We start from the raw sequence: 14159 nt of genomic DNA on the forward strand, positions 1-14159 counted from the left end.
GCTTTGAATTGATATTTAAGTGTTCCCAATACAGAAGTTTTTTTAACTTTTTGTTTTTGTATAAGGGCTCTTCAGGAAGCAGAGAAACACATGTGGATATGAAGATTCACACATTCAAACATATTTACTACTCTCATTGTGCCCTACAGCTGGGCACAAGGACAGCCCGAGTACAATGTTAAATAAGGCAGGTGTGGCCCTCACTCCAGAAACTCAGCTATATATTGGTAAGCAACAAGCACTAGACCCAAAGTCACACAATTCATCATTAATTGCAATGGTGAAAAGTGCCAACAGTCAGGGGCTCCTAATTGGGGGGTCAGGGAAGGCCTCTCTGAAGTAAGGTTGAGCTGAGATGTGAGAGTGAATAGGAGTTAAGCTCGGAATTAGAAAGATCAGCATGGCTTGAGTAGGAAGGAAGGAGGAAATGAGCTCAGAGAAGGCAGAAGCCAGATGGTGCTGAGCCTGGTGTGCGGAGTCAGCTTCCAACGTTCATGCTAAGAGCCACTGAAGGGCTGCAAAGAGGAGGAGACATCGTGGGATCTGCATTTGTAAGTTATGGTTCTGTCTGCTTTGTGGAGAGTCCGTTGGAAGATGACAAGAAGAGAGGTGGGAAAACAGGAGGTTACTGCAGAAATCCTGACGAGACGATGGTGGCATAGACAGGGCCAATGGCAGTGTCTGCGGAGAGATAGGCTTGAGTAATATTTAGGGGAAGGAATAGCCAGGATTTGGTGATTGGTTATGGGGGTGATGGAGAGGCAGGTGGAAGGTTGACCACAGGGTCACTGCTACAGAAGCAAGTTACAAGGGACAGCACAGAAATGACAGGTTTTTCTTAAGTTTTCTTTTCAACTTTCATATTCATGCTGTGGTTTTGATAAATGACAGTTGTGCCTCTGAACTTGAGTGGAAGTAGCACCCAATGATAGTTGTCAACCTGCTTCTGGCAAGATGCACCCTTAGTTTCAAGGAAATAATTTTATACACTATGGTTTAAAAATAACTTATAAATTGTTAATATAGCTGGATCCTAATAATACAAAAAATTAGGAACAAATCCATTTGAAGAACACAAATTTAGGCTTACTAGTAAGTGAAATTAACCTGTGCATACTTTTGAGGGCATTTCACTGAGATATAGTTTTTGAGGAGCCTCTTAACCTGACATGCAGTCCTCTGTGGCCAGCCCTACCCCACTTTCAACCCCACCTCCAATAAGTTTCTGCCTCACCCCTAAATTCCCCCAAAGCTACTCCTCATCTCCTGAGTTTTGTTGTCGCTATGTTTAACTTTACTTAAAATGTCCACATCTTGTTTCTCCCTATACCCACTTTCCAGGCTCCTTTCTACTCATCCTTTAAGCAACATCTCAAAATCTCTAGTTTTAGAAAGCCTTTTCTCTTTAATAACCCGCCCACGCTGTGGTGGGATCACTCATTTCCGATTCTGTCCAAACCACAATTATTGCCCATGGGCCTGTCTCTCCCACGAGCCTCTGACCTCCTGTGATTTCCAAACACAGCATGGTACTCAGCACAGAGTGTGCTTTGCTTAAGACATGCTGAACTCTACTCAACTCAAACTCATCCCCTAACACACAACTTTGAGGTGAATGTCTACAGCTCCACACTCCTATCGTTAACTCTATCTTAGCATCTCTCACAGTCTGCATTCCAAGTTCTCTCTCTCCATCTCCACCTTCTCCACTGCCCCTCTTGGCAGGTAGATAGTTTCTGCCAGTGTATGGGGTTCTCACATTCTTTCATCCTGCCCCCGCCCCCAGCAGCCATGCAGGAGATACTCAATGAATGTTTATAGCTATGAACTGTCAAGTGCAAATATGGTTGAGGCTACTGCCCAACTGTCTTGGGAGAAGTTGTGCCACCCATTCATCAAGAGGTCTGACCTTCACACTGTCATTGGGAACAATAGCTCAGGTAAGCGTGGGACTCCTCGCCACTCCAGCAGACAGACAGTCTTGTAAGCAACTTGTAAAGCTCTGCCTCCGTTCTTGTGCCCCAACTCTTCAAACAGAAATTACTCCTTTCCCAGAACATCCTTTTTCCAAGAGAGACACTCACATCCTAAACCGGATTTGGGAGCCAATCTAATAGCCATTATGCATAATTCCCTAATCACCCCCTTTCTTTCTCATCTAATTGTGTTTATTTCAACCAGCATAAAATCAAGACAATACTTTTCAGGGGAAGAGACAGTCCTTTCTAGCTGCTAAGGAGAAGAGAAAAAGTCCTTTTGAAGAGAACCACAGAACTGATTATTTTCTGAACAGTGGCCATGAATGCAGCTGACGGAATGGGAGAACATCAAGGGATCTAGCTGCCTCCTATCCCAGGACTTTTATTTTTTTAATCTCCTAACTTGATAGAATCTTAGTTTTATTTATTTTTAAAAGATTTTTAAATTGATTTTTTAGAGAGAAAGGAATGAAGAGGGGGAGAGAGAGAGAGAAACACCGATGTGAGAGCAAACATGGATCGGCTGCCTCCTACACACACCCCTATCAGCCGATTGAGCCTGCAACCAGGACATGTGCTCTGACCGGGGAATAGAACCGGCTACCTTTAGGTGCACGGGACAATGCCCAACCAACGGAGCCATACCGGTCAGGACGATAGGATCTTAGTTTTAGAGGAGACCCAAGCATCTCCTAGCTCAGTGTAGGAGACCCCTGCACTTAGAGACAACCACCATTAGAACAAAGTTTTAAGTTGGTATGTAAGCTCTACTTACATATAAAAGTGTCTTGGGTCCCTAGAGCACCACTAAATTGTGGCACCATCATGATCATCCTAATTTAATGATACTATCTTTGGGGTCTCATCCCTGCTCTGCTCTTACCCAGTTGTGACCCTGCTGGGTGTGTGCCTTTTCCCCTCCAGACCTCACTGCCTCAAATGAAGACACTGGATCAGACCATCTCCCCAGTCTCCTTCCAACTCGAATGTTATATTGTGGGTACAGCATGACTTTATTATACTGAGAGTACGGCAGCTCCCTCTTTGGAAGGAGAGACTATGGAGGGTTGTTCTTTGTCAAAGAAAATGAATCTCCGGGAGATTCGCTAACTTGCCTGAGCTTACACAGCTATTAAAGAGTGGGGTCAGGATTCAAACCCAAGTGGTTCTGGCAGCAACACTACAATCTAATACCCAGACCCCAATCAAGTTCTGCCATCTGTCCCAACACTGACTTTTAGAGCAGAAGCACATGCTGTGTTTAGTTGTCCCTTTAATCTAGAACAGTTCTTTAGGCTTGCCTTGCCCTTTCTGCCTTTGACACTTCTAATAGTTACAGGGCTATCTACACTAATAAAAGAGAAATATGTAATTTGACTGTACCTCTGCGACGCCCACCAGCCAATAAGGAGTGAGTATGCAAATTAACCCAACAAAGATGGCGGGTTAATTTGCATATGCAGGCGTGGAGTGGCCAGGTGGGGCAGGATGCCTGCTGGGGGTGGGAGGGGCGGAAGGAGCTACAGGAGGGGCGCTCTGGCCGGAGCAAAGACTCTGGCCGGAGCGAAGGCCTGGGTCCCGGGTGCCAGAGGAAAACTGGTGCCGGCAGCCAGGGGAAGGAAGGCATATTCTTGCACAAATCTTTGTGCAACAGGCCTCTAGACTCTAATAATAAAAGTGTAATATGCTAATTATACCAGACATCCTTCCAGATGACCTTCTGGATGAAGCAGGGGCTTCAAGGGAAGTCTGGGTCCCAGGTGCCTGCCAGCAGCTGGAGGGAAGCCCGGGTCCTGGGTGCCAGAGGGAAGCCAGTGCCAGCAGCCAGGGGAAAGAAGGCCTACTCTTATACGAATTTTGTTCATTGGGCCTCTAGTTATTTTATAAAATGTCCCTTAATTTGGGTTTGTCTAATGTTTCTTCATGAATAGAATCAGGAACATCACAGAAATTATTCTTGTTCTTCCTATTTCATTCCATCAGGTGGGACACATTTTCAATTTGTTCCATTACTGGTGATGTTAACTTCGATCCCTTGATTAAGATGGTGTCTTCCTGCCTCCTTCACTACACAAGTAATTCTAATTCCCTTTGCAATTAAGAAGTGTTTGGGGAAGATTCTTTGAGACCATGTAGGTGGTGGATTCAGTGATGTGTCATACAGGACTTTTTACAATTGTTGTGAGTGCCACTAGCAGGCAGAGGAACCTCAGTTGTCAGTCTGCATTGGGGATTATATTACCTTTGTCTGCATTGGGGGTTAGAGCAGCTTCTCCTGAAGCCACAACCCTTCCCAGGTTGGCCTGTGTCTATGATGAACTTCCATACATACACAGCCCAGCTCTCTTTCCCGATCCTGGGACAGGACTGATGGGTCACCCAATCTTTAGAATGCCCTACAGATGGCTGAGAAATCCCTTGAGATGACATTGTAGCTCAACTTTTACCCTCTGCCTAATCCTCTTCTTCTCTTCCCTTCCCTTCCTCAGGGATCAATTTCAAGACCACCTCCAAGATGCTTCCTCTGGCTAGCCCCTGTGTGGACACCTCTACACCCGGTTAGACTTCAGTCCTCTAAGCTGGGCTGCCCTCCCTGCGTGGATGTGCTCCTCACTGGGCCCAGGCTGTGACACTAAGCCCCACCCCTTGTGGATGACCTCCTGAACCTGCTCAGTCTTTGCACCTGTGCTGAGCCACCCTCTTATTTATTTATTTATTTATTTATTTTTTTTATTGATTTTTTTTAGAGAGAGGGAGAGAGAGTCAGAAACATCGATGAGAGAGAGACATCGATCAGCTGCCTCCTGCACGCCCCCTACTGGGGATGTGCCCGCAACCAACGTACGTGCACTTGACTGGAATCGAACCTGGGACCTTTCAGTCCGCAGGCCGACGCTCTATCCACTGAGCCAAACCAGCCTCGGCTGAGCCACCCTCTTATATAGATGCTTTGCTCACCTTGCATGGGCTCTGACACCCTGCACCAGGCTGTCCCTGCTCGGGGACTCCCTTCTCACTACTCACTCGGGACCACCCTCCCTTGAGAACTTCGGGCTGCCCCCACCAAAGCCATCCTCAGCCATCTGGGCTCTGAATCCCTGAGCCATGGAGGCTCCTCACCCTGAAGAGTGCCTACCTTGGTCAGCCCCACTTAAGAGGAAGAGCCTCCCCCTTCTAGAAACATCTCTTCATGAGCTCCTCAGACACCATGCTCACTGGTAACACCCAGGCTCCCTGTCATCCACCGCGGTCTTACATTCTGCATTCTTATTGGCTGCCAAGTCTCTACATTTTGGAATGCCCAAGGGCTTGGTTCTGGACCTCTTCTCTTCCCTTCCTCCCTGGATGATCTCATCCAGTGCCATGGCTTTCAATATAATCTGTGTCCTGGTAATTTCCATATGCACAGTTCCAGCCCTAATTTCTCTCCTGAGATTGAGACTCAATTGCCTACTCACTCTTCTTCAATTTGGCATATAATAGGCACCTCATACTTAACATATCAAAACAGAACTCTTCATTCCCTTCTGCCTTACTCCCTCCCTCTCCTGTCTTAGCAAAAGACACTACACTTCACTTGACTGCTTAGCCTCAAGCCTGAGAATCTTTCTTATTTTAGCTCTTTCTTGTCCACTGTTTCTGCCACAACCTTCCTAGTCTAAGCCAACTTCTTTTTTCACTCACCCCACGAGCCCTCTAAGTGGTTTCCCTCCTTTTACTCTTGCCAGGCCCATCCACACAGGATCCAGACCTATTTCTTTAAACAAAAATCAAATTATGACACACCCTTTATTGAAACTCCACAATTGTTTCCTATCACATGTAGAAAACCCAGATTCTCTCCATACCTTATGAAACCTAATTTGACATGGACCCAGCCAATTTCTCCAAACTTCTTACCCCCTTTTTCTACTCTAGCCATCTCCCATTTTCATGAACACAGGCAGCTCATTTGAGTCTCAAGAACATTGTGGGTCCCATTTCATGCACCTGGAACGTCCTCCTAAACACATCCCATGGCTATCCAGCCAGATCTCTGCTGCACTGGCTATCACTATACGGTCTATTACATGTTTGTCTGTGGTGGTGTTTTCTCTCTACCTCCTGCGTAAGACCCACTTGGGCAGGGCTTTTTTTGGGTCACTGCTATGTTCTCAGAGAGCATTTGCTGAGTAAATGAGTGAATGAAATCAACCAAGCTGATCTGAGAATTTCCTGTGTGGTAAAGGGCAGAAACCATGAAAGGACATGGAAATGTTTTGCAAACAATTGTGGCATCAGAATCCCAACTCTCTGGCTCTCTGATCAATCATCTTATTTGAAATCGATTATTAAATGTGTGCCATAATTTGATCTATGGTAAAACAACAAGACGTTTCCTTGTTTTACATAAATGGAAGGACTCCTCCCTCGCAGCTCCTCCCTCCCAGCCCCCAGCCTCCCACTGTTTAGAAAGCCATTTTTCCTGAGGCCAATGGAGGAGAGTTTACACACCATCAGGTGTCTTCCACTCACTTTGTTTTGTTAAAGGTTCAGGCTCACACGATGTATAAGAGTACCCAGGGCAGTCCATCAAGTCATTATTCCTGTCTCTTCGCACAGCACACTGAGCGTTAGTGCTGGAGGGGAAAGGCTCACACTGCCAGTGCCACCGGAGAGCAGGCAGGCGCCACTCGAAATGCCCAATTACCAGTAATTCATTTTCTGCCCCCTCTTTGGAACAAGTATGATCAAACTAAATGTCCTGCTATGGTGGGAGAAGCCATCATTTTTCTGAGAGGGCTTTGCTGAAACTCATTAGCAGGTGTACAGACTCTCCTTTCACTGTGAACTGTGGTCCCTTTGCCCGACAGATGCCACGCTGGATGCAAGCTGGCTAAGAGACCAAAAGACCCAAAGTTTTAGCTGCCTCCCACCCTTGGGCCCCTCTACTCCCAGCCATCCCACTCCTGACTCTTCCCAACACAGGGGAGCTGGGGTGACTAGAACTTGTTTTGTCCTTGGCACCTCCCTGGGAGAACCTCCTCGCCCGGTGCCTTGGCACCTGTTGACGGTGTCCCCCTACTTTTCACCACGAAGGCTGGGACTTCTTAAGTATCTCAAACTTTAGAATGCTTAAGAATCCCTGGGTGTTTTTCGTTTTCTTAAAAACAGAGGTACCACCTTCCCCACAGATTCTGAATCAAAAAGTATGAAATAGGGCCAGATAATGTGTTTTTAACAGGTCCCCACTCAGGCCAGATATTTTAATGCCAGGGATCCAATGACACTTGGAAAAAGACAGTTTCATATTCACACTTGACACCTCCCTTGTTTTCTATAACAAAATGGACAACCATTTCCAGTGATTTTTTTTTTCATAAATGCTCTCAAACCTAATCTTGCCTCACCAACTGAATTCATGCTCTGTGGCCACACCAGGATCATGGCTCCCAGGATCTTCCCACTCCAACCCAGTCCCCCTCTGGCACCAAAATACCTCACACCTTCACCTATTTCCTCTGCTCAAAATCTTTCAATAGCTTCCCACTAGTCATAAAGTTTGAGACTTTTATCCTTTAGCCTGGTATTCAAGGTTCCAGAAATTGCATGTTGACCATGCTGAGCATAGGGGCTATCAAAAAGAAGTGATCCTGCCCAGCCTGTGTGGCTAAGTGGTTGAGCATCAGCCTATGAACCAGGAGGTCACAGGCACATGCCCAGGTTGTGGACTTAATCCCCAGTAAGGGACATGTAGGAGGCAGCCGATCAAAGGTTCTCTCTCATCATTGATGTTTCTATCTCTCTCTCCTTCTCCCTTCCTCTCTGAAATCAATAAAAAGTGTGTGTGTGTGTGTGTGTGTGTGTGTGTGTGTGTGTGTGTACACTAGAGGCCCGGTGCACGAAATCTGTGCATGGGTAGGGTCCCTAGGCCTGGCTGGCGATCAGAGCTGATGGGGGTCTTCTGGCTGCCTGCCAGGGCCTCCCTTCCCTGGCTGCTGGCTGCCAGCTGGGGCCTTCCGTTGTTCTGTGCCACCCCCTGGTGGTCAGTGCATGTCATAGCAAACTATTGAACTCCCGGTCTCCCGGTCGAACTCCAGAGGGGACCTTTGCATATTAGCCATATATATATTTTTAAAGAAGTGACCCTGGATGGTGACTGTCTTGTCATTTGCTAACATAATAGGGATTGAGGACATTAAAGGTGTTTAAAATTACCATGGATCAAGAAAGCCATCAGGCTCGGTAACTCCTGGGAAGGGACTTCCTCTCATTGCCTTCCAGGCTGTATCTGCCTCCCTACCCTGCCTGATGGAGGCAGCCAGGTACTCCTCAGAAGATGCTCATCATGGAAGGAGCACCCTTCAGTTAGAATAGAGTTTGCATTCAGGAAGTCAAAGGATGCAGGCCATGATGGGAAGTGAAGAGAGGAAGGCAGAAAGCAGGGCAGAGGGGAGCAAGGTGGGGAGTAGAGTGCGGAGGGGTACTAGGAGTCCATGAGATTCCCAGGCAGGAGGGGCTGAAAATGTCAGAGGCAAGCCTCTGCAGCTCACTCCCGCCCTGTCAATTCTAGCTGAGGGATAATGGAGAGGACTGGAATAGAGCCTCCAGTACCAGCCTCCTCCGAAGGGGAGAGGGGCAGCGTGCTCCCTCTAAAATCAGGGATACCAAAGAGGCAGATGAGAAAGTTTCCTTATCTTCACTCTAATCAGCAAGCAACCCTGACAAGCGAGCCCTCCTTTTCTCCCCTTCCTACCCCCCCCCCCCAATTCAGCTAAGCCTTACCCCTGCTCTTCCTGGGCATTCACCCTATCCAAAGAATTACATATTAGCTACTTGAATGTTATTTGAATGATTGGTTTATCACCATCAAAAACTTAACTGAGAATTTTAATACTGCTGAATACTACCATGGAAAAATGGATATTATTCAAGCTATATGCTACAAGGAAAAGTGTCAGCAATGAGGAGTTAACATAATTATGATTGTGAAAAACAAATGAGAATGGTTAGTGTCTGTTTTATCTATTGTGTAAGATAAATAACTGTAGAGGCATTTTATAGTGACTGGACAGATGGAAAAGAGTATTTGGTATTAGTATGACTGTGCAGGTCTTACTGGACAGGCACTTTGAGTCTGACTCTCAGATGTCGGAAGCTATATAACCTTCCGGACCAAGTAACCTACCAGGGTCCTCTGAGCAATGACATTCCAGCACTAAATTAAAAACCCCTAACGGGCAGGGGCTGTGCCTCTCTGCATTCCCATCACCTAGCAGAGTGCCCAGGGCATAGAGAGAGGCTAAGAGCACAGATCTCGTGGTTAGGTGGACGTTTGAATTCTTGCTCTGCTAAAGTAAAGGCAAGTTTACTTGTCCTTTCTAAGCTTCAGTAAAACGAGAACCAAGCTATCACCTGGCTTACAGTGTTGGAAGATTAAATAAGGCACGTGAAGGGATTAGAATAGATGCTCAATCATATTTACTCATAAAGATGATGAATCCTGAGCTTTGAACAATAAAACTTGTACAGACATTTAATCCTAGTAACAAAATCTCAGGGCTGGAATCAAATCATCTCTCTGGTGTTCCGAGTCCCCTCCTCAACCCAGTAAGTAACCAGTTCAAAGTTCAAACGGTTCCCCCTTGCGGGTGTCCCCCCATCCATCTGGGACTACACTCTGGGCATTTTCCTCTTTAGATGCTCTGATCCGTCCTTCTCACAGGAAGAGTTAATTTCTAGATCTATCATCAGTCTGGTCACTTCATTCTGTGTGCAACCCAAAGCACTCATCTTTTATTATGCAAAGCTGTCAACTGGATCACACCATGCCCAAGCTGGTCTAGCATGATTAAGGGGCTATAGTCAGTAGCTAGCAAAAGATTGGATTTCTGGAGTTAAAAAAAAATTACTCTCAAATCCTTTTTATACATTCTTAGGCAAGCAAGAGCTGACATAGTAAAAGCTGTAATTTTCTATCTGAGGCTCCAGAAAAACTGATAGAAACAAGTAAGACTCATTTGTAATACAATGGATTTTAATGTTAATATATTCATTCAGAATGGAAAGTCACTGAGCCAGATAAATTCTGCCATTACTGCACCTCACTAGCTCACCTGATTGGACTGCTTAAAAGCAAAAGATGATGATGATGATGATGATGATGATGATGATTTTAAATCCTTACCCAAGGAAATGCTTAGAGAGAGAAACATCTACAGAAGAGAGAAACATCAATCGGTTGCCTTCCATACACTCCCCAACTAGGGATCAAACTGCAACCCAGGCATGTGCTCTGACCAGGAATTGAACCGGCAACCCTTCAGTGCACAGGACAATGCTCAACCAACCGAGCCACACTGGCTGGGCAGGCATTATTTTTAAAGGATGGTATTGGAGCTTCAAACATGTCACTGCCCCACACATACCACTGAGACCACTCCTAAGCCTCCCAGCCTTACCTCTCAGTTTTACTGCCGGGAGCAGGCACCCAGTTAGACTTCCTCTTCCCTGTCCCCTGGCTGTCACTTAACTCTCTGCCTCCTGGCCTTCCCCCATCTCCTCTGCTTGAGCTCCAAGCACCTGTGCAAATCCAGCCCAACCACAGGGAACTTTCCCTGCTTCGACTCCACCAGACTATTGTGGTTTTGCTTCTTTGGCGCTGAACCTAGATAGCTGTGTGTCATTCACGTGACCTTAGGTGTACATGTCTTCTCTCAGGCCAGAAACCTCCAGCTCCTAGCATGGGGTCTTGCACAGAGCAGGTGTTCCAAAACACTTTATAATTTATTATTGCACAAAACAGAGAGAGAAGAAAAGGAGAAGCAGAACAAATGGCCTGCAGAGAGTGTTCAAAATGGTTGCCCTGGCTACAAAATAATGGGATAGAATTTGCATCTACCAGAAAGATCAAGTATCTAGATACTCCTTGTTCTTCTCACCACAGAATCAGATCTATCTGGGCTTGGAAGGAGTCCTTTAGATCCATGGGAAACTACAGGGGTTAGGGGAAAGTGAGAGAGAGCGCTGTGGAGCGACACTGTTCTGGGAGCGTTCTTTCGGCTGCTGCTCAGTACTGTTCCTCTCAAAACCAGATGCTTAAGTGCAATCTCATTTTCACTGGCATTCTATCTTTGGTTTTCATCTTTCTGCTTTTGCTCTGCTTTGGGCCCTTAAAGGGGAAATGGTTCCTACTTGGGCCAAGACCACCCACCCCCTGATATGGCAATGAGGCTAGGAGTCAGGCCAGCTCTCTCTTTCCCTTCTGTCTCTTTCTCTTTCTCCTCCCATACAATGTATGTCTATTTCTTGGCTCTGTCTTTAAATTTCTCTCTCCCTTTCTTTCTCTTCCCCCACTGTCTGTCTCTGTCTCTCCCTCTCCCTCCCTGTTTTGGGCTGTGTGCATATCTGTCTGCCTGTCTGTCACTCTCCCCTCTATGTGAATTATACACGTGTGCTTCACGTCTCTCTTCCGGTTCTTCTTCTCTGTCTCCTTGCTCCTCTCTCATGTGGCTTTTCTGTAGGGCTCCGGGACTGGGAGCCGAAGACCTAGCTTCTAGTCCCAGCACTAACATTAACTGGCTGTGTGGTTATGGCCAAGTTACTTTACATCTCTGGGCCTCAATTTCCTCCACCATAGAGTAGGTTAGACTGGACGCTCTTCTAGGCCCTTGACAGCTCTGAGATTTGTCACTGAATGGAACGGAACTCAGCCGACCCAGGAAACAGTTGCTGTTGTAGAAACAGGAGAATCAGGGGTCCCCAACAGCATAAGCACCAGGGGGCGCCCGAGTATCATTCAAAGAGGATGTGGAGGATTTATGACATGCTAGGCAGGCGCGGTGCTAAACTCTGTACTTGCATATCATTCAGTCTGATGAGATGGGTGCTGTAATTGTTCCTACCTTAGAGGTGAAGCAACTGAAGTACCACAGGTGAAGCAACCTGCCCAAGGTCACACAGCCAAGATCTGTCAGAGCAGGATTGAAACCAGGCTGCCTGATTCCACAGCCCGTGATTGCTCAGTAACCAATAATCTGCTGGATGTGCCAATAATCAAGTACTATGTGCCAGACTCCCAGGTGTATTGCCCCAGCCACTGAGTCTCGTTCACAGGTTCCCATGTAAACTGCTGAGTAAATACCTCTGGACTCCAAATGGGCTCAGGAGTCTTAGATCCAGACTATATGGTTCAATCAATTATCTCCTCCTTCATGCCACTGCCTATAACTGTTCCATCAGTACTCTATTGCCCTGCACGCTGACTGGCATGCTTTCGTAGCATGTCCTTTACATTTTCAAATATGTATGTCTTATGCCGGGCATCTTGCCAGGACCTAGCAAAGGGCTGGGCCAACTGCAGAGGCTCAAGCTGCTGAGTAACTGATGGGCACTGAGGGTGTCTCCGTGTCCTCCGCCTGGGCTTTAAGTACCTGGAACCCTCAATACCTCCACATCACAACTCCTGCAGGCAGACTCCAGCCATTTACCCACAACTACTAAATGTGTTCAAAGGGAGGGTTCATTTCACAGAAGCAGAAACTGGGGTCCCGAAATGATAATTTCAGCTCATGTGAGCAAAAGTAAAGAGAACCCCAGTTTCATGCCAGACACAGCCAAGAGCTGTTTGGGGCACAGAGAGATAGAAGCCAGGGTTTCCACTCTCACGAAAATACTGGAATAGAAGAGATGAAACATGCAAAATTGGTAAGTATATAATATTTATATAATAAAGATATAAAGTATATAAAGTTTTATATAAAAATAAAAAACCAATAACTATATAAAAGTTCTGGAAGCCAGAAGTCCTTCATTCTAACCATTAGTGCATTATGTCCAGCACCTTCTGAAACACCGGCTCAGACACCCTGTCAGACACTAATGGTTGTTTGGGTGTCAGGTAAGCATTTGAGATCAATGCCAGGTTTGGTAGCCTTTGTCTTGCACATTTTTCTTGTGCATCTGTCCCAATGTCTGATACATGGTGAGACAGAGTGAGTGGGACAATGGGTAAGTGAAGTGATGTTCCCAGAGGTGATATTCTCCTAACCTGAAAAGGACAATGGAATGAACCATCCTGGGGACTTCCGTTCCCAGGGGAAATCCAAAGCTCCATCACCTCGAAATCTTTCGCTTGCTCTTCCTTGGTGCCAACCATGTGATTTGTACAGGAGAGATGAATTAATGGAGTTTCACTTCCAGAAATGCTCTCATTGTTTAAGAGCAAGATATAGAACAGCCACAGGTGTAGTTTAATACACTTCTTCCCAGCTTTAGTGCAGATGCCACGGTGGCCACAGGACAGTCTAACAGCTCCCAGATAGTCCAGGTCTGGATGCTGCCTTCCTGGTGGGGAGGTCTTTGCCCGCCCTCCTTGCAGCCCCTCTCCCCTTTCCAGTGCCCATCTTAGAATAACAGCCGTGAAAACAGGAGGGCAAAGAGCACACAAGAAAGCTGCACAATCCATGGGCCTGGTGATCTCCACGGGTCCCTCAGAGTCCACTGAACCAGTAACGCCGGAGCCTGGCACCTCCCCATCTCAGTTTCAGGCAGACCCTGTGCCCTCCGGTGCTCAGGGTGATGCATTCCTCTGGATAGCTCCCAATGGCAGGAGCAGGCAACTGACCCCCTTGCTCCTCCATTCCCAGCAGGCCCCCAGTTTCAGAGCTGGGCCGGCACATCAGCAGGGTCATTTCTCCTGAGGCTCAGGCATTGCCTCTAATGCCTCAATCACCACCAGGTTGAGGAAGGGAGGGCTGCAAGGAGGTTAGGGCATCCCCCAAATGGGGGACACTCCTGAAGGCCTGGTTACTTCTGGGACTCACTGCACAGTGACCCTGCACCCAGAGTGGGTCTCAGCCAGTGCAGGATGCCCTGCTCTCCCTCTATCCTGCCTCTATCTCAGGACACCCACCGCCAGGCCCCCAACAACAGTGGTGAAAGGAATCAGCTTCCAAAGACATGTCCAGTTGGCTCTCCATTTTCCATGTACAGGGTGGGGCAAAAGTAGGTTACATCTGTTCATGGTAAAAATAATACAATAATCAATAAATAATAACACAAGAATAAATTCTGTTTTGCATACTCACAACTGCAAACCTACTTTTGCCCCCCCTGCATATTTTGATACATTTTTGGATTACATGTGGTCAATACCATAGAAGGTATGGAAAGGGAGTGAAATATCACTTTATATATATA

General features: G+C 46.7%; 1 protein-coding gene across 6 annotated transcripts in view; it reads right to left on the bottom strand.

Moving 5' to 3' along the window:
* Positions 1 to 14159, bottom strand: part of KALRN (kalirin RhoGEF kinase) — a 664115-nt gene that overhangs the window by 356087 nt on the left and 293869 nt on the right. The window lies entirely within an intron of this gene.

The sequence above is a fragment of the Eptesicus fuscus genome, chromosome 3 (assembly GCF_027574615.1).
Source record: "Eptesicus fuscus isolate TK198812 chromosome 3, DD_ASM_mEF_20220401, whole genome shotgun sequence".
Classification (NCBI taxonomy): domain Eukaryota; kingdom Metazoa; phylum Chordata; class Mammalia; order Chiroptera; family Vespertilionidae; genus Eptesicus; species Eptesicus fuscus.